Raw genomic sequence first — 16933 nt, forward strand, 5'->3', positions numbered from 1 at the left:
TTCCATTTTTCCTATATACCATGGAGATTCGCCCATTTATTATATTTATAAATTTAGGGGGGGTTCTTAAAATTTTCCCTGGTGGCAACTGGTCCCATGTTCTCAGTTACCGATGTAAGTGAGCCTCTCACTGTTTGCTAATCTTCCTTTGATTTAGATCCGGTAATTGACATGGAAAACTCTATGGGATTACTTGAACACGATGTTCTTATCCCTTTTGAGTCCCTTGACATGTGTTCCTTCCAAGGAACTATTCTTCCTTCGGATGAAGACCTCTTGGAAGCCATGATCAAGGTGTGTCCATTGACATGTCTTTCTTCCAGTTGGAAGCCATGATCAATGTCGCGAGGATAGTTTTGTTCCTGTGTAAACCTCATTAAAAAATGAAACAGGGTGTGCGAGGATAGTTTTTTCCCGTCTCAACCTCGTTAAAAAATGAAACTGGATGTTGCGAGGATAGTTCCTTTTCCTGTGTCAACCTCGTTAAAAAATGAAACAGGTGTTTACGAGGAAAGTTCCTGTTACTGAGTCAACCTCGTTAAAAAATGAATCAGGTTAAGAGGATAGTTCTTGTTACTGAGTCAACCTCGTTAAAAAATGAATCAGGTTAGAGGATAGTTCCTGTTACTGAGTCAACCGCGTTAAAAAATGAATCAGGTACGAGGAAAGTTCCTTTTCCTGTGTCAACCTCGTTAAAAAATGAATCAGTTGTACGAGGAAAGTTCCTTTTCCTGTGTCAACCTCGTTAAAAAATGAATCAGTTGTATGAGGAAAGTTCCTTTTACTGTGTCAACCTCGTTAAAAAATGGATCAGTGTGTGTGAGGAAAGTTCCTTTTACTGTGTCAACCTCGTTAAAAAAATGAATCAGTGTGTACGAGGATAGTTTTTTCCTGTATCAACCTCGTTAAAAAATGAAACAGGGTAGTATGAGGATAGTTCTTTTACTGAGTCAACCTCATTAAAAAATGAATCAAGTAGATTTTAGGATATGTAGGTAGATTGTAGAAAGTTAGGTTTTGAGGATAGTTCCTGTTACTGAGTCAACCTCGATAAAAAATGAATCAGGTATGAGGATAGTTCTTTTCTTGTGTCAACCTCCTTAAAAATGAAACAACTCCCTTTTCAAGTTAAATATTGAAAGTAAACCTTCATTCCATCCATCTGGTTGAATGCAATGAAGCCTGAGGGGCATGTACCTCGCTTTGCATCATTATACTGGGGTCATGCGAACTTTTTGAGCATAGTTCCTTGTCTTGTGTCAAGCTCGTTAAAAAAAATGAAACAAGGGTAGGTTAAGTAGGTAGATTGTAGAGAATAGTCATGAGCATAGTTCCTTGTCTTGTGTGAAGCTCATTAAAAAATGAATCAAGTATTTTAGAGCATAGTTCCTTGTCTTGTGTCAAGCTCGTTAAAAAATGAATCAAGGTTTTTAGAGTAAAGTTTTTTGTTAGGTAGATTGTAGAGAGTAGTTATGAGCATAGTTCCTTGTCTTGTGTCAAGCTCACTAAAAAATGAAACAACTCCCACAAGTCTTTCCAAGATCTTGAAAGTAAAGCTTCATTCCATCCACCTCATTGAATCCAATGAAGCTTAGGGGGCATGTACCTCGTTTTGCATCATTATGTTGGGGGCATGTGAACTTATAACAAGCATAGCTTTTCGTTTCAAGCTTGCGTAAGCATGAAACCGAATCCGAGCATAGTTATTTTCTTGTGTCAAGCTCGTTAAAAAATGAAACAAATCCTCCTCTAATTGAGTCGAGAGATTGACTAGATCTCATAAATGTTAAGTATTTAGGTTAGTTATTTCAGTTTTTTGCATAATTTTCTTACAGTTTTAGGTCGAGTCTTTCAAATGATCTCGTAACTCAACCTTCATTTCATCCAACTGATTGAATGAAATGAAGCTAGGGGGGCATGCGCTCTAGCAGTTATGGTTGGGGGGCATCAAGCATAGTTTTATCTATGTTTCAAGCTTGTGTAAAAATGAAACTATTTTCAAGCACAGTTTCCTCTCTGTTTCAAGCTTGTGTAAAAATGAAACTACTTTGAAGCATAGTTTTTCTCTGTTTCAAGCTTTTGTAAGAATGAAACCTATCTCGAGTCAATTTCAGCTATTTCCAAGACTCGTTAAACTCATGAAAATCCCGAGATTATTTTTCTATTTTTCATTCTCGTAAAACAAATGAAAATGCCGAGTTCTTTCAATCTTTTCCTGCTCGTAAATTAAATTGAAAGTCGGCCATATGAGTACATTTTTATCCTTTTTTCGAACTCATTAAAACTTACGAAAAAGTGAAACCTTGGAGTTCTCTTTTAAGCCCTTTTCAGACTCCTAAAATATGAAAAGATTGTCGAGCGTTTCTTTTACACTCGTTAAAACGGAATTAAAAGACGATCCTCTTACAGCCCTTTTCTGACCGTAAAAATAGGAAAAGATTGCCGGATTTTTGTCGTTTCAAATTCGATACTAGAAATAAAACGACGTGTCCTTGATCGCTTTTTACTTTTTAGGTCAAAGACACTAATCATGAAAGTACTCCTTGGTCGCAAGATCAAGCGGCTCTCTCAAGTATTATTTTATACTTTTTCGGGCTTGGGAGACACAACTTTACGTAAAAGTTCAACCTGGAGTCTTCTTAAGTTTTTTCAGACTCTCTAAACATGAAAAACACCGAGTTTCTCCTATACTGGACTCGTTAAAATTTCACAGTAAAGGACCTATTCGATTACAAACAAGAACGGACCACTCCTTCTTAGGGTTCAAATCAAAACTAAGTTGGACTCATCCGAAGGATGAGCTTATAATCAAGCATATGTTATCCTCCTCAAGCTTGTAAAAAATAAAGAGGTACTTGCCAGAAATGGTGGGGGAAAAGAGAGAAAAATGAGCCCATTTGTTATCCTTTGTCTCAGAAGAAGCCTTATTACCACTCTTGAACACGACACTTTGCATTCACCTGAGTTGGGAAATCCTTTGCCTCATAGTTGATCAAACCACATTGAAAGTCTTCAGCCGGGTATTAACTTTGGGTCAATTGTCACCAAGCCATCTGTCGTGTCGTTATGTGTTCAAGAGGTCACTGCAAATAAACCATTCATCTTTAAAATACCTGTCATCCATCTCGACCATCCCTGAGTCAGTCCTTACAGTTGCATTTCTTCAACTTGATCTATGATTTCGTGTTGTGGGCTTGCCTACAACGGGTCGCTTTCTATCGACATCAACACATTATCTAGAAAGATAACCTAGAAATCGTCAGTACCTTGAAATCTGCATGCATCAATGGCAGGTTTCTCGCCTTTGACGACAATTTACATCATTGACTTTCGATCGAAGGATTCCGTGAAATGTTCGACATCAACTCATTCATTCACATCTCATGGATTGTACTGGGTACTTTGAGAACCATTGACATCACTGGTGGTCTCTCTCACACTTGTTAACAATTTACATCATCGACTGGTAATCAAGTGGTTTCTACAATGTTCGACATCAACTCATTTATTTGCATGGATAGAATCGTACCTTTTCGGGAAATAGAAATGAAGACCCTGGATCTAGTTTCCACCATCCAGGCTGCGAGGAGTTTTGTATTCATTATACAGTAGACCAATCATAAACAGATGGCTGCGTCCATACTGTGTCTACAAAAGTCTATGAGTATGATGTATTGCAGAATCATTCCTGTATCAGAGAAGTAGATAGTCAATTAGTTAAAGTTTTCAATCTGACTATGGGAATGCCTACCTCAGCGATGATATGATCATATATGTGTATTTTGTGTTGAATACTTGCAGGTTCCGACTGGGCTCTCCACAAGATAATCCTTGAAATGATAAAGTACTTCAGCCTTCCTAGATGATATGAAACCCTAATCTACTACAGGCTTCGCACTTTAGGGAGAAATCTGTTACACTAAAATTTGTCACCATGACTACTTACAGTTAGTATGGCTCCATCAAGTGTCATACTATCCTCCTTGGCAAGCCTCATACCTCTGCTCTCCATGTCAAACTCCAAGAAGGAGAGCAAGTCATTTAAAATCTATATATCTTTGGGTACGCAGTTTCTCTTGGCCTTACCTGCGTGTACGCACCCCAAGTTCACAATACCTGCGTACTTGTACGCTCTGTCTATAAAGCAATGGGTGCGTACTCCTGTAAAGGTCAAAAGGTGCAAGTTTCACTCCAAAAAAGTTACTTGTGGTCATTTCTAGAGCCTTCTAGAAGCTTGTTTGACGTGTATGAAGCGCCTCCAGATGGTTCATGTAACCCTACCAAAGAGGAACCTATCCCATCAAGAGGGGAGCTATCCCATCCAAAGAGGGGCTTATCCCATTGATGGTGGACCTGAATAACTTCCTCTAGAGCACTATAAATACAGGAATTGGGCCAAAGGGAGGAGAGGTTGAAAGCTGAACATTCCTAAGGGTAGATGCTGCTGGAATTAGGACTCCCTTGTAAAGCTTGAGAGGAGAGATTCCCATCCTTTCCTAACCTTATTGGAGAGTGGGTGAGCTGATCAAAGTAAAGGAAAACTCTTGTTGGACCCTAGGAGGGACCTGCACAACACCAAGGCTCAGGTTGTAATGGTTTCTTTTGTTTCCACTTAATGCAAATGAACTCATTTTTCTCAACAGATTGTTATTCATGATTTGTTTCATATACTGCTTGGTCTGTATGATGGATATGTATTGTTTTATGAGTTTATCAGGTGCTATTTAATCTTTTGGCTTGTTAGTGAATGCAGTTTTCGAAGAGAAGGAGGAGCTCATCCCGATCGGCGAGGCTAGACTACTACAAAGCGTTGGACTAAAGGTATGTTAAAATCACTTGATTACTTGTATTCTCGATGCATGTTTAGAGAAAGGTAGTGTTTATTTGTCTTGTTTGTCACTAGAAAGCCTTTGCTTCTAGGGAGGTCAGTTTTGTCCACAAAATCGACTCTTTCCGCATGACAAGGTTGTTAGCAACTGAGAAAAACAAAGTAAGAACAACTAGCATAGAAAGAGCTTACCTTTCGGAAGATTTCCGAGTGGAAGTCGAAAGCCGAGAAACTCCATAGCTGCAACCTGAGACAAGAGAAAAACCCAAACAAATAATCAACCTGTGAAGCCAGTGCATGGAGGGGAGACAAGTAAACTAAAGCTGCAACCAAAAACACAAATGTAGTCGAGCAAAAGTTGACAACAGAGACCGATACCGAGGGTTTCACACCCAGGTCTTGTAACCAAGTACAAAGAAGGGAGCATAGACATCATCTATAGGTGGAAACCCTCACCGAATTGCAAGCCAGGAATAGTGGAAACGAAACCCCAACAAAGAAGCAGAGCAAACTCTCATTTCGTAGAACCAGAGACCACACCAGCAGCATAGTGACATAGCAAAGTGGAAAATCGCAAATGAGATAAACAGTCAAGGTTTTGAAGCCTAGAAGGAGAGGGAAGGAGTAGAGCCCAAGGCCGAGACACATATCCTTCCCACAATAAAACAATAGTACAGAAACATTAAAGTCAACCAACCACACATTAATAAAAGTTAATCAACCATTTATCATTAACTTGAAAGTGTAAAGGGCTGGACCGATCAAATTTTGGTATCAGAGTAGGAATAGTTAAGTGATTTTCTTATAAAATGGAAGTTGGAAGAAGAGGTCGTAGCAAAGTTACTTGAAGAGTAGTAGATGAGGGATTGAGGGAAGAGATTAGGATCCTAAATGCCCATTTGGCGGCAATCGAAGGAGGAAGGAGAAGGGATCCAGATGTAGGGGAAAACAGTGAAGAAGAAGTTGTAATTACAACAGATGGATCATATGAAGAAGGACCTAAAATCAAATTGTTAAGGTCACTATTGTTGGCTAGATTTAAGCCAAAGCCTGAAATTCCAAATTATGTCGGTAGTTTATGCATAGAATTGTTGTTGGACTAGATTAGTGAGCTGGAGAAATATTTTGAATGTGAGGAGGTCAGCGATGATAGGAGAGTCAAATTCGCTACCACCAATCTGAAAGGACACACATCCTTATGGTGGGATAGTGTCCAAGCAGAGAGGAGAAGATTGAATAAGTTACCAATAAAAACGTGAACTAGAATGGTCGCCAAGAAGAAGGGAAGGCCTTTTCCCAAAGATTACCAGATTCCTCTGCATCAATAGGTACAAAATTTGAAGCAGAGAGGAATGACGGTGAAAGAATATACTGAAGAGTTCTATCGGGTGAATTTGAGAGCTAGTTATACTGAAGACATCCTAGAAAACACAGCAAGGTTTGTGAATGGCCTAAGGCTGGAGATATTGGAAGAGATAAGTATTCCTTCTCCGAAAACCATAGAGGAAGCATAACATAGTGCCTTAAAGGCACAAGAAAAGATCACAAGAAAGAAAAATGCCAGGAGAGGACGAGGAACTGGCAGAGGGAAAGGACAACCCTTTGGCAGAGGAAGAACTACCAACAACAGTGAAGAGGGTAGTAGTTCAAAGACCTTAGGGACAACAGAGAAGGAAGGTAGCACCAGGGGAGGAAGGCCATACCAAAGAGGAAGGGGAAATGGCAGAGGCAGAGGAGATGCCTACCCGTGCTACAAGTGGGGGTACAAATCCTTTAAGTGTCTTGAAGGAGAACATGCTCGTCAAAGAGGAGCATATGTTGCTCAAACAGAGGAAGCATAGGCACCACCTCAAGAGGTAGAGAATGTACCGAAGATAGGAGAGGGCTTAGTCTTGAAAAAGGTACTGCTGACACTGGCAAAGGAAACAACTGAACAAACCCAACAAAAGGCATTATTCGGGACTGTGTGCAAGTCACATGGAAAATTCTACAAAATGATTATAGATAGTGGAAGCACTAATAACCTAGTTGCAACAGAGATGGTGGAGAAATTGGGTTTAAAACGATTGAAGCACCCAACTTCCTATAAGGTGTCGTGGTTATAGAAGGGTCACCAACTGCTAGTTGATGAGTAGTGTGAGGTGGAGTTCCATATTAGCAAATATAGGGAAAAAGTGATTTGTGATGTCATGCCCATGGACATGTGTCATATTCTGCTAGGTAGGCCGTGGCCGTATGACTGAAAAGTTGTTCACGATGGGAAAACAAATTATTACAAGTTTGTTAAAGATGGGATTAAGCATACGCTAGTACCCATCAAGGAGGGAGAAATAGCAGAGACGAGGTGAAGTATGTTGTTGTAAGGAGACTAGGAACAATGTTGTTGCACAGTGGAATTTCTGATTTACTTGAAGAAATCCCGGAAATATTGTAGGAATTCAATTACATTGTGGTGCACGATCTACTAGATAAATTCCCACCAAAGCAGAGTATCAGTCATGACATATATTTCATCCCTGGAGCCAATTTACCGAATAAAGTTTCTTATAGGATGAGCCCCAAAGACAATGAGGAGATTAGGAAACAGGTACAGGAGTTGCTGGATAAGGGACTGATTCGAGAAAGCTTAAGCTCGTGTGCAGTTCCGACAGTTCTAGCTCCCAAGAAAGAAGGCGAGTGGTGGATGTGTACAGATTCACGAGAAATAAACAAAATTACCATCAAATATAGATTTCCATTGCCACGAATGGATGACATGGTGGACTGTTTGAGTGGGGCAACATATTTTTTGAAGATAGATTTGAAGAGTGGATACCACTAGATTATAATTCGAGAAGGGGATGAACGGAAAACAACTTTCAAAACTAATGAAGGGTTGTATGAATGGCTGGTGATGCCATTTGGGTTGAGTAATGCCCCTAGTACTTTCATTCGCCTGATGAACAAGATGTTGAAAGAGCTCATTGGGAAATTTTTGCTTGTGTATCTTGACGATATACTGATTTTCAGCAAGACCAAGGAGGAACATTTTTGACATGTTCGATATGTTCTAGGGAAGTTGCAGCAAAACAAGTTGATGATAAATCTGAAAAAATGTACTTTCTTTCAGAAGGAGTTAGTCTATTTGGGTTTTGTGATTGCAGAAAATGAGCTGAAAATGGACCCAGAAAAATTTGCAGCTATACTTAGCTAGCCATCCCCTAAGAGTCTGTTCGAAGTTTGAAGTTTTCATGGGTTGGAAAGTTTCTATCTCAAGTTTATAAAGGATTTTAGTGGAATCTGCACACCTATGTTGGATACAATCAAGAAGGCAAGTCAACCTTTTCAGTGGACTGAAGTTGCAGAGAAGAGCTTCCAGATATTGAAGAAGAAGATCACTGAGAGGCCAATTTTGAGGCTACCTGATTTCAACAAATGTTTTCAAGTTAGTTGTGATGCCAGTGGTATAGCCATTGGAGTTGTACTAAGCCAGGAAGACAAACTAGTAGCCTATTTCAGTGAAAATTAAATGAAAGTAGGAAAAAATATACGTCTTATGACGAGGAGTTTTATGCTGTCATCCAAGCTTTGAAGCATTGGAGACATTATCTATTGGGTAATGAGTTTTCCTTGTTGTCTGATAATTCTACATTATAGTATGTTATGCAACAACATAAGCTGAATCACAAACATGGAAAATGGGTGAAGTACTTACAAAGCTTCACATTCATATTGAAGCGTATCAGTGGTCAAGCGAACAAGGTAGCAGTTGCACTAAGCAGAAGAGTTCTACTCTTGCAGGAGAGCACGATACAATTGTTGCGATTTGAACACCTGAAGGACTTGTATCCAACAGATGCAGATTAAAGGGAGGCTTATGAAGCCTGCGAGAATCCATTGTTGAGGAACAATAGGCTATGGCTGGACTGTAACTTGCAAGAGGAGTTGTTATTCAAGGGAGGATAGTTGTGTGTCCCAGAATGTTCAATGAGGGAGAACATGATCCAGGAAAAACATAGTGGAGGTATAGCTGGACATTTCGACATTGATAAGACCTTGGATTAGCTGAGTCATTTTTATTGCTGGCTGAAGATGCGAAGATATGTACAGCGGTATGTGACCAGGTGTAAGATATGTCAGTTGGCGAAAGGGCACAGTTAGAACATGGGGTTATACACACCCTTGCCTATTCCAAATAGACTGTGGGACTCACTCAGTTTGGACTTTGTCCTAGGTCTGCCCAAAACACAGTGAGGTTTTGATTCCATCATGGTGGTGGTGGACAAATTTTTGAATATGGCACACTTTATCCCTTGCAGGAAAACCAGTGACGCTACCCATGTAGCAAACTTGTTTTTCGACGAAGTGGTTGGACTACATGGCTTACCCAAGTCCATAATTTTCGACAGGGACGTGAAATTCACAGGGCATTTTTGGTGCACCTTGTGGAAAAATCTAGACACAAAGTTAAATTTCAGCTCCGCTTATTACCCATAGACTGATGGGAAAATAGAGGAGATGAACGAAAGTTTAGGAAACCTGCTGCGGAGTATAGTTGGAGAAAATTCACAAATCTAGGATTGTGTACTTGCTCAAGTGGAATTTTCTTACAACGATCCATCCAATCGAAGCACAGGAAGTAGTCCTTTTCAGATCTTGTATGGAATGCATCCCCGAGGAGTGCATGAGCTGTGGGATTTGGGACAATTAGAGAAAAGAAGTGCTAATGGGGAAGACTTTGCAAGAGAAATTAACGACCTACATGAGCAGGTGAAGATGAAATTACAGGACAACAGTTAGAGGTACAAACAGAAAGTAGATCTGAAATGAAGTGAGGTACAATTTAATGTAGGGGATCAGGTTCTAGCGCATCTGCACAAGGAAAGATTTCCTAAGGGTGAATACAATAAGCTAAAATTCAAAAAAATTGGACCTTGTAAAATTATGCGTAAGTTTTCTACAAATTCCTATGAACTGCAATTGCCTCTAGGTATAGGAATATCGCCCATCTTTAATGTGGAAAATTTATCCCCATACATTGCCAGTCTGGAAGAGGACAATTTGGCACAGCCAAAGCGAGAGACCCAAGAAAGGAGCAATTTGTGGATGAGACAAATTCCTTCATCTCAGCCACTTGAAATCAAAGGAATCCTCGACACACAGGTGGCCAGGCAGACTCGGAGGAAGGAGTACCTATAGTACCTCGTCAAGTGGAAGAACCGCTCTATTGAGGACAGTTCATGGCTTGATGCAGGACATATACAACGTGCAGGGTATTCTATCGAGGAGCTCATGGACTGGAGACATGAATTTTCACCTACCACCGGAGCCTGATGCAGGAGCATCCAGCTCAGGGACGACATGGCTGGGAGTTTGTCTCTGTTATGAAACCAGCTCTCAAAAAGATATAAAATTTAGTTGAACACCTTAGAATTCAACCTCTTCGAGGGGGCAAACTCCTTTACATTACACAAATGAACAATTCTTGGATGATTCAAATGAAAAAACCTCCTTTCTATATATAGGAGTCTAAGGAGTCACAATATAACCCAGCCGACCTATCAATAATAATATAAAGCCACAAAAATAACAATAGAGGGATTATATTGGGCACAATAATAACAATATGGGGACAATAGGGGCTCAACAATATTAATAAGGGACACAACTACAATAGTAATGGGGTAATCACTAGTATTATAGGGACCTAACATGCCCCTATCCTTCAAAAAAGTGTTGTCCTCAATGCTTGAGTAGTTTTGGATGCTTCTATATAAAATTCTCATCCTCCCATGGGGAATCTTCAGTGGTTAAGTTCTTCCACTTGATGAGATACTCCGAAATTGATCATTTTTGTAGCTATCAAGTTCTTGTTTCTGTGATTGCTTCTGGTTCCAATATAATTTTTCCTTCCTCGTCAAGTTTTGGCAATATTTTTTGAACTGGGAGCTTGTTTCCTATAACCTTCTTTAAACATGAAACATGGGAAACTGGGTGCACTCGAGAAGTTGTAGGAAGCTCCAATTTGTATGCCATAGTACCAATCTTTTGCAATGCCTTGTACTGACCATAATACTTTGGTGATAATTTATTATCCTTCTTATCTTGCTTGAGGGACATTTGTTTATATAGTTGTAGCTGTAGGAATAGCCAATCACCTACATCAAAACTTCTTTTGTTGCGATGTTGTTTCATTCTATTCTACACCAACATGAGGTTATCCTTTAAGAGTTTGAGGACTTGTTGTTGATGTTCGATGTGATGTTCCACTACTTGAACCTTAGAATTTTCTCTTAAATATGATGTGATGGATGGTGGCTGATATCCATAAAGTGCCATAAATGGGGTCATTTTTTTTGCTGTATGGAAGGAAGTGTTATACCACTATTCAGCTAGAGGCAACCATTTGACCCATTGTGTCTATTTATCAGATACAAAGCAACGAATATATCCTTCCAAACATTTGTTTACTATCTCAGTTTGCCCATCAGATTGAGGATGATAAGATGAGGTATGAGCTAACTGAGTACCAAGACAAGAAAATAATTCTGTCCAAAAATTTCTAGTGAAAATGGGATCTTTGTCACTTACAATAATCTTTGGATTTCCATGTAGCTTTTGAATTGTTTCCATAAATGCAGTAGAAACTGTACTAGCTTTAAATGGATGTTATAATGCACAAAGGTGTGCATACTTGGTAAGTTTGTTAACTACCACCATGATGACACTCTTTCCCTCAGACTTGGGTAAACCTGTGATAAAATCCATTGAAACCTCCTCCCAAAGTTGGCATGGAATGGATGAAGGTTGTAATAGACTCGGGGTCTTAATTGTTTCAACTTTATTTTGTTGGAAAACCAAACATTCTGCCACAAACTTTTGAATATCCGATTTAAGGCCATCCCAAAAAAATTCCTTCTTAACCCTATGGTAAGTTTTTAAAAATCCTGATGCCCTCCTAAGGGAGAAGTGTACAATTCCATAAGAATATTTTGTTTGAGTTGGGAATTCTTAGAGAGGTATAAGCAATATTTGTACCATAATGAATCATTTTGCCAGCTAAATATATCAGATATACTGGAATCTTTTTGTAACTTTCGAATAAGTGCCCACACTTCTCCATCATTCTTCCATTCCTCCCTTGCTTCGTTTTTCCAATCTGGTTGGATAATAGAAATGGCGCACAACAATGCTTCCACATCCTCATCCTTTCTTGAGAGTGCATCTGCCACCACATTGTGCTTCCCTTTTTTGTAGATGATTTCAAAGTCATAACCCAACATCTTTGTGACCCACTTTTGTTGCTCTTCAGAGTGTAATGTTTGTTCTAAAAAGTATTTAAGGCTATCATGATCCACTTTTATCTTGAAGTGTCTTTCCATTATGTAGGGTCACCATTTCTTAAGTGCATGTAGTATCACCAACATTTCCTTCTCATAAATAGCTTTATGTAAAAACTTTCCCTTGATTGGACGACTTTCAAAACCAATGGGTCTTTCATCTTGCATCAAAACAGCACCAATTCAATTTCTTGAAGAATCACATTCCACAATAAAGGTTTTTGTGAAGTCCGGTGTAGCTAAGACTGGTACTTGGCACATTACCTCTTTAAGATGTTCGAAGGAATTTGTTGCTTCTGGAGTCCATGAAAATGCATATTTCTTCAATAATGTTCTTAGAGGTGCTGCTATTCTCCCATAATTCTTAACAAACTTGCAATAATACCCTATCAACCCGAGAAATCCTCGCAGATGCTTTATGGATGTGGGGATTTTCAATTCCTTAATGGCTTTAATTTTGCTAAGGTCTACCTTAACTCCTTCATGAGATACAATATGACCCAAATATTCGACCTTTTGTAATCCAAAGAAACATTTGGATCTTTTTGCATATAATTGTTTCTCCTCCAATAGTTGTAGCACCCTGTCAACATGTTCAGCATGATCCTTCCAAGACTTGCTGTAGATTAGTATATCATCAAAAAATACTAACGCAAATTTTCTAAGGAAGGGTTTGAAAATGGAATTCATCAAACCTTGAAATGTACAAGGTGCATTGGTAAGGCCAAAAGGCATGAACAAAAATTCATAATGACCCTCATGAGTTCTAAATGTTTTTTTCAGAATTTCTTCAGTCTTCATTCTGATTTGATGATATCCTAAACAAAGGTCCAACTTGGTGAAGTAAATTGATCCATGCAATTCATCCAGTAATTCATCAATGACAGGAATGGGAAACTTATCTTTAATAGTGAGCTTGTTGAGCTCCCTATAATCTAGACACATGCGCCATGATCCATCCTTCTTGTGCAACAATACTACCGGAGCAGAGAAAGAACTTTGTCTAGGTTGAATTATACCAACCTCTAGCATTTCTGCAACCATATGTTCAATTTCACTCTTTTGGGCATAGGGATATCTGTATGGCCTGATATTTGGAGGAACACTTCCTGGAATCAGATGAATAGCATGATCATGATCATGAATAGGTGGGAGACCTTTGGGAGTCTCAAATACCTTGGAATGATTGTCCAAGACTTTTTGGAGATCTGGAGAAATAGATGATTCTGATGTGGAAACATCTAGTGAACATAATTGTGAAATTAGATGTCTTTGTTCCTTTTTTTTAGCTTTTTCATACCGTTGAGATGATTATCTTTCCCGGTTTCCATACAATACCCCTTAATTCAAATTCCTTTCCTTCCGTAGAAAATTTCATGAAAAGTTCTCGAAAATTAAAAGCTATTGTACCCAAGGATTGTAGCCATTGTACTCCTAGTACAACATCAACACCTCCCATTGGAATGGAAAGCATTGGGCTAGTCAATATATTCTCCCATGGATAGCTTGATATTATAGCACTTTCTAGAGAAATTTATCATTACTCCATTTGCATCCATCACTTGACACTCTAGTGTTGGATATAGGAAGCAATTCAATTCTTTTTCTACCTTACAATGAATAAAATTGTGGGTACTTCCTGAATCATTCAACACTATTACCTTTTTATTCTTGATTTGTCCTTCTATCTTGATGGTTTGAGGAGTGGTAATTCCAACCAATGCATTACAATATATGGTCAGATTCATTTCTTCTTTATCTAGGCTTTGTTCCTGGAGTATATCCTCTTTTTTTAACTTTTCTTGCTCCTTTTCTTCTTCCTCTTCACAATCTGTGTAGAGTAATTTCTTCTCAGCACACTTATGACCTTTTGTGTATTTTCTATCACAACTGTAATGAAGCCCTTTTGCTCTTTTTTCTTCCAATTGTTGTGGTGTCAACCTTATAGGTTGTGGAAGACTAGGGTCAACAACACTTCCATCTTTATAGTTTTGATTGGTATGCTTCTTGGTTGCCATAATTTTGCTTTCCATTTTTCTTGCTAACCTGAATGTCGTCTCTAATGAATCACGTTCCTAAAGGTGAACATCATGTTGGATATTATCCTTTAAAGTCCCTATGAACACATCAATCCTATGCTCCTTTGGAATATTTTTTACCCTTATGTTCAATTTTTGGAACTCCTCAATGTGCTCCATTATTGAACCCTTTTGCTTGAGACTTATCAATTGGCTAAAAAATGTGTTTCCTTTTGTATCCTCATCATGTGCTATCAATTCTTCCATAAAAATTGCCCAAGTGATAATTTATTTATGAGAGCAAAGCCATTGATACCATACAAACTGATTTGGTTACAAATATAAAGTTTCAATGCGTACCTTTTGTGTGTTTTGCACATTATTCAGATTGAAAAATTGCTCCATCTGTAATATCCATGTTGCACGATCATTGCCATTAAACTTCCTCATATCGATTTTTGGAATATGGTGCATCTTCGATCTAACATTAGAGTCTATGAAATCATAATTAACATTTCTTTTGTTCTCATCATGAGTTTCCTTTACTACCCTTTCACCATTATTAAGCATTTCTTGAAGAAACTTTGTCAAATCTGTCTTCAAATCTTCCATGCTTGTCTTCAAATCTTCCATGTCTGTCTTCAAATCTGTCTTCAAATCTATCTTCAAATCATCCATCTTAGCTTCCACATCATTAATATTAGCTTCTATGCCTTTCTTTAAGCAATCCATATTATCTTCTACATCTTTCTTTAAACCATCCATCTTAGATTCTATTACATTTTGTGCAAGTGACACTTGTTGCACCTGGTCTCGTAATTTTGATATATCATCTTGCATTTCTTCCTCTTCTTCATGACTCATGCTAGAGATTTCAGGTTTCTTACTAGGTGCTTTCATTTTCTTTCCTCGGGGCATCAATTACCGATAATTATGCTTTACTATGCCCTTTGAATTCCTTCAAACTAATTTTTAAAACCAAGCTCATGCAAAAATTAAAAAAAAAATACACACCTTTTTTCACTTTGTAGGAGCTTCATATTGAGTCTGATGTATCTCTGTAATTTAGGATCATCCAGTTATTAAATTGTGACCTGCGGTATCCCTCTACATCCTCTTTCCAATGCCACCAGTCTGATCCAAATTGGATTCTCCAGGGAAGAGTTATGCCAAATCTCCGAAAGTGACCTGATTATATACTAGCTTAGTAGAGTGAACTTGTATGACTTGCCACGAGTCACTGTTTCGACCTTTGGCTCTGAGAAATACATACAAGAAACTATGGTTCGTGCTCTTTTTGTACCTTCTTACGAAAATTCAATTTGATGCTGAGAGAGAAAGTTATGATGATTTTCCCCAGGTCACATGTTTGGAATGTAATTCAGGAGTCTGGAAAAAAACCAACTTCCTCAGATCATATCTCTGTAAATATAGTGCAAAAAGTTCTGAAATTCAGACCCGGGGTTCACTATGATTTTGTCTCAAATGAGTTTTTTTTTTAGCTTTTGAAATGTCGCCGAAAAAACTTTATAGCAAAAATGCCACGATGACATATTTAGAGCAGCGAAACCCTAGAATCCAAAGCTCTGATACCAAATGTTATGAAACCAACTCACAAAATGATAGAAAATATAGTTGAATGCCTTAGAATTCAACCTTTTTGAGGGGGTAACCTCATTTACATTACACATATGAACAATTCTTGGATGATTCAAATGACAAAACCTCCTTTCTATATATAGGAGTCTAAGGAGTCACAACATAACCCAACCGACCTAACAATAATAAATAAAGCCAAAAAAATAACAATAGAGGGATTCTATGGGGCATAGTAATAACAATATGGGGACAATAGGGGCACAACAATATTAATAAGGGACACAACTACAATAGTAATGCGGTAATCGCTAGTATTATAGGTACCTAACAATCTCTTTCAAACAGTTTGAGTTTTATTAGTTTTCATTTCCTAGGAATGGTTGTTTGAGCCAATGTTAATGTTTTCTTACGTATTTCTTTTTACTTTTTAGTTTAATTTAAAATTTGTTTTAAATTTACAAAGCAAGAAAAGACAGTTATTCAGAAACCATTTTATGTAACCATATAATGTAACTACTGGCAGTTTACTAACTATCTAGCGTTCTCTACAAAACAAAAGGAGAAAACAACTAATGTAATCTTTTTCCATCAGAGAATTGAATGAAGAGAAAGCACAGAAATATTTTTTGAAGACAAACATCTGAATCCATTCATGTTACAACTCTAGAATTTTTCCTACAGAATATTGTTAAATTATTTTCTTTTCCATCAGAAAAGTACATACACACAAGTGAATAGAAAGCACCAGAGTGAGGAGAGCTCCCAGACAAGTAGTAGCATAAACTGGGCAAATATATGAATGAACGAGAAAGCCATTACCCACAGAGTCAAGTTTTAGGTACATAAACAATTACATTCCTAATTTACTTTGCAAAATTTAAACAATCAAATTTACAACATATATATATATATATATATATATATATATATATATATATATATATATATATATATTTGTCAAAAGCCGAGCATCACAGTGCGTTGTTCAATGACCAATAAATAGAACAGAGTCGACTGAGACTACAAACCCCTACAAGGTCATTGCAGGACCGTTTAAATACACAAATAACTACAAACAACAGAGTCACAAATACATAGTGGAGCCACAGGCACAGTGCCAAGAAACTGCAGAGCCAAGCCAAACTACCACCAAAGACTCATAAACCCTA

This window comes from Pinus tabuliformis, chromosome 3_2, assembly GCF_031772625.1.
Source record: "Pinus tabuliformis cultivar Carrire ecotype Pingquan chromosome 3_2, CPIR1, whole genome shotgun sequence".
NCBI lineage: Eukaryota > Viridiplantae > Streptophyta > Pinopsida > Pinales > Pinaceae > Pinus > Pinus tabuliformis.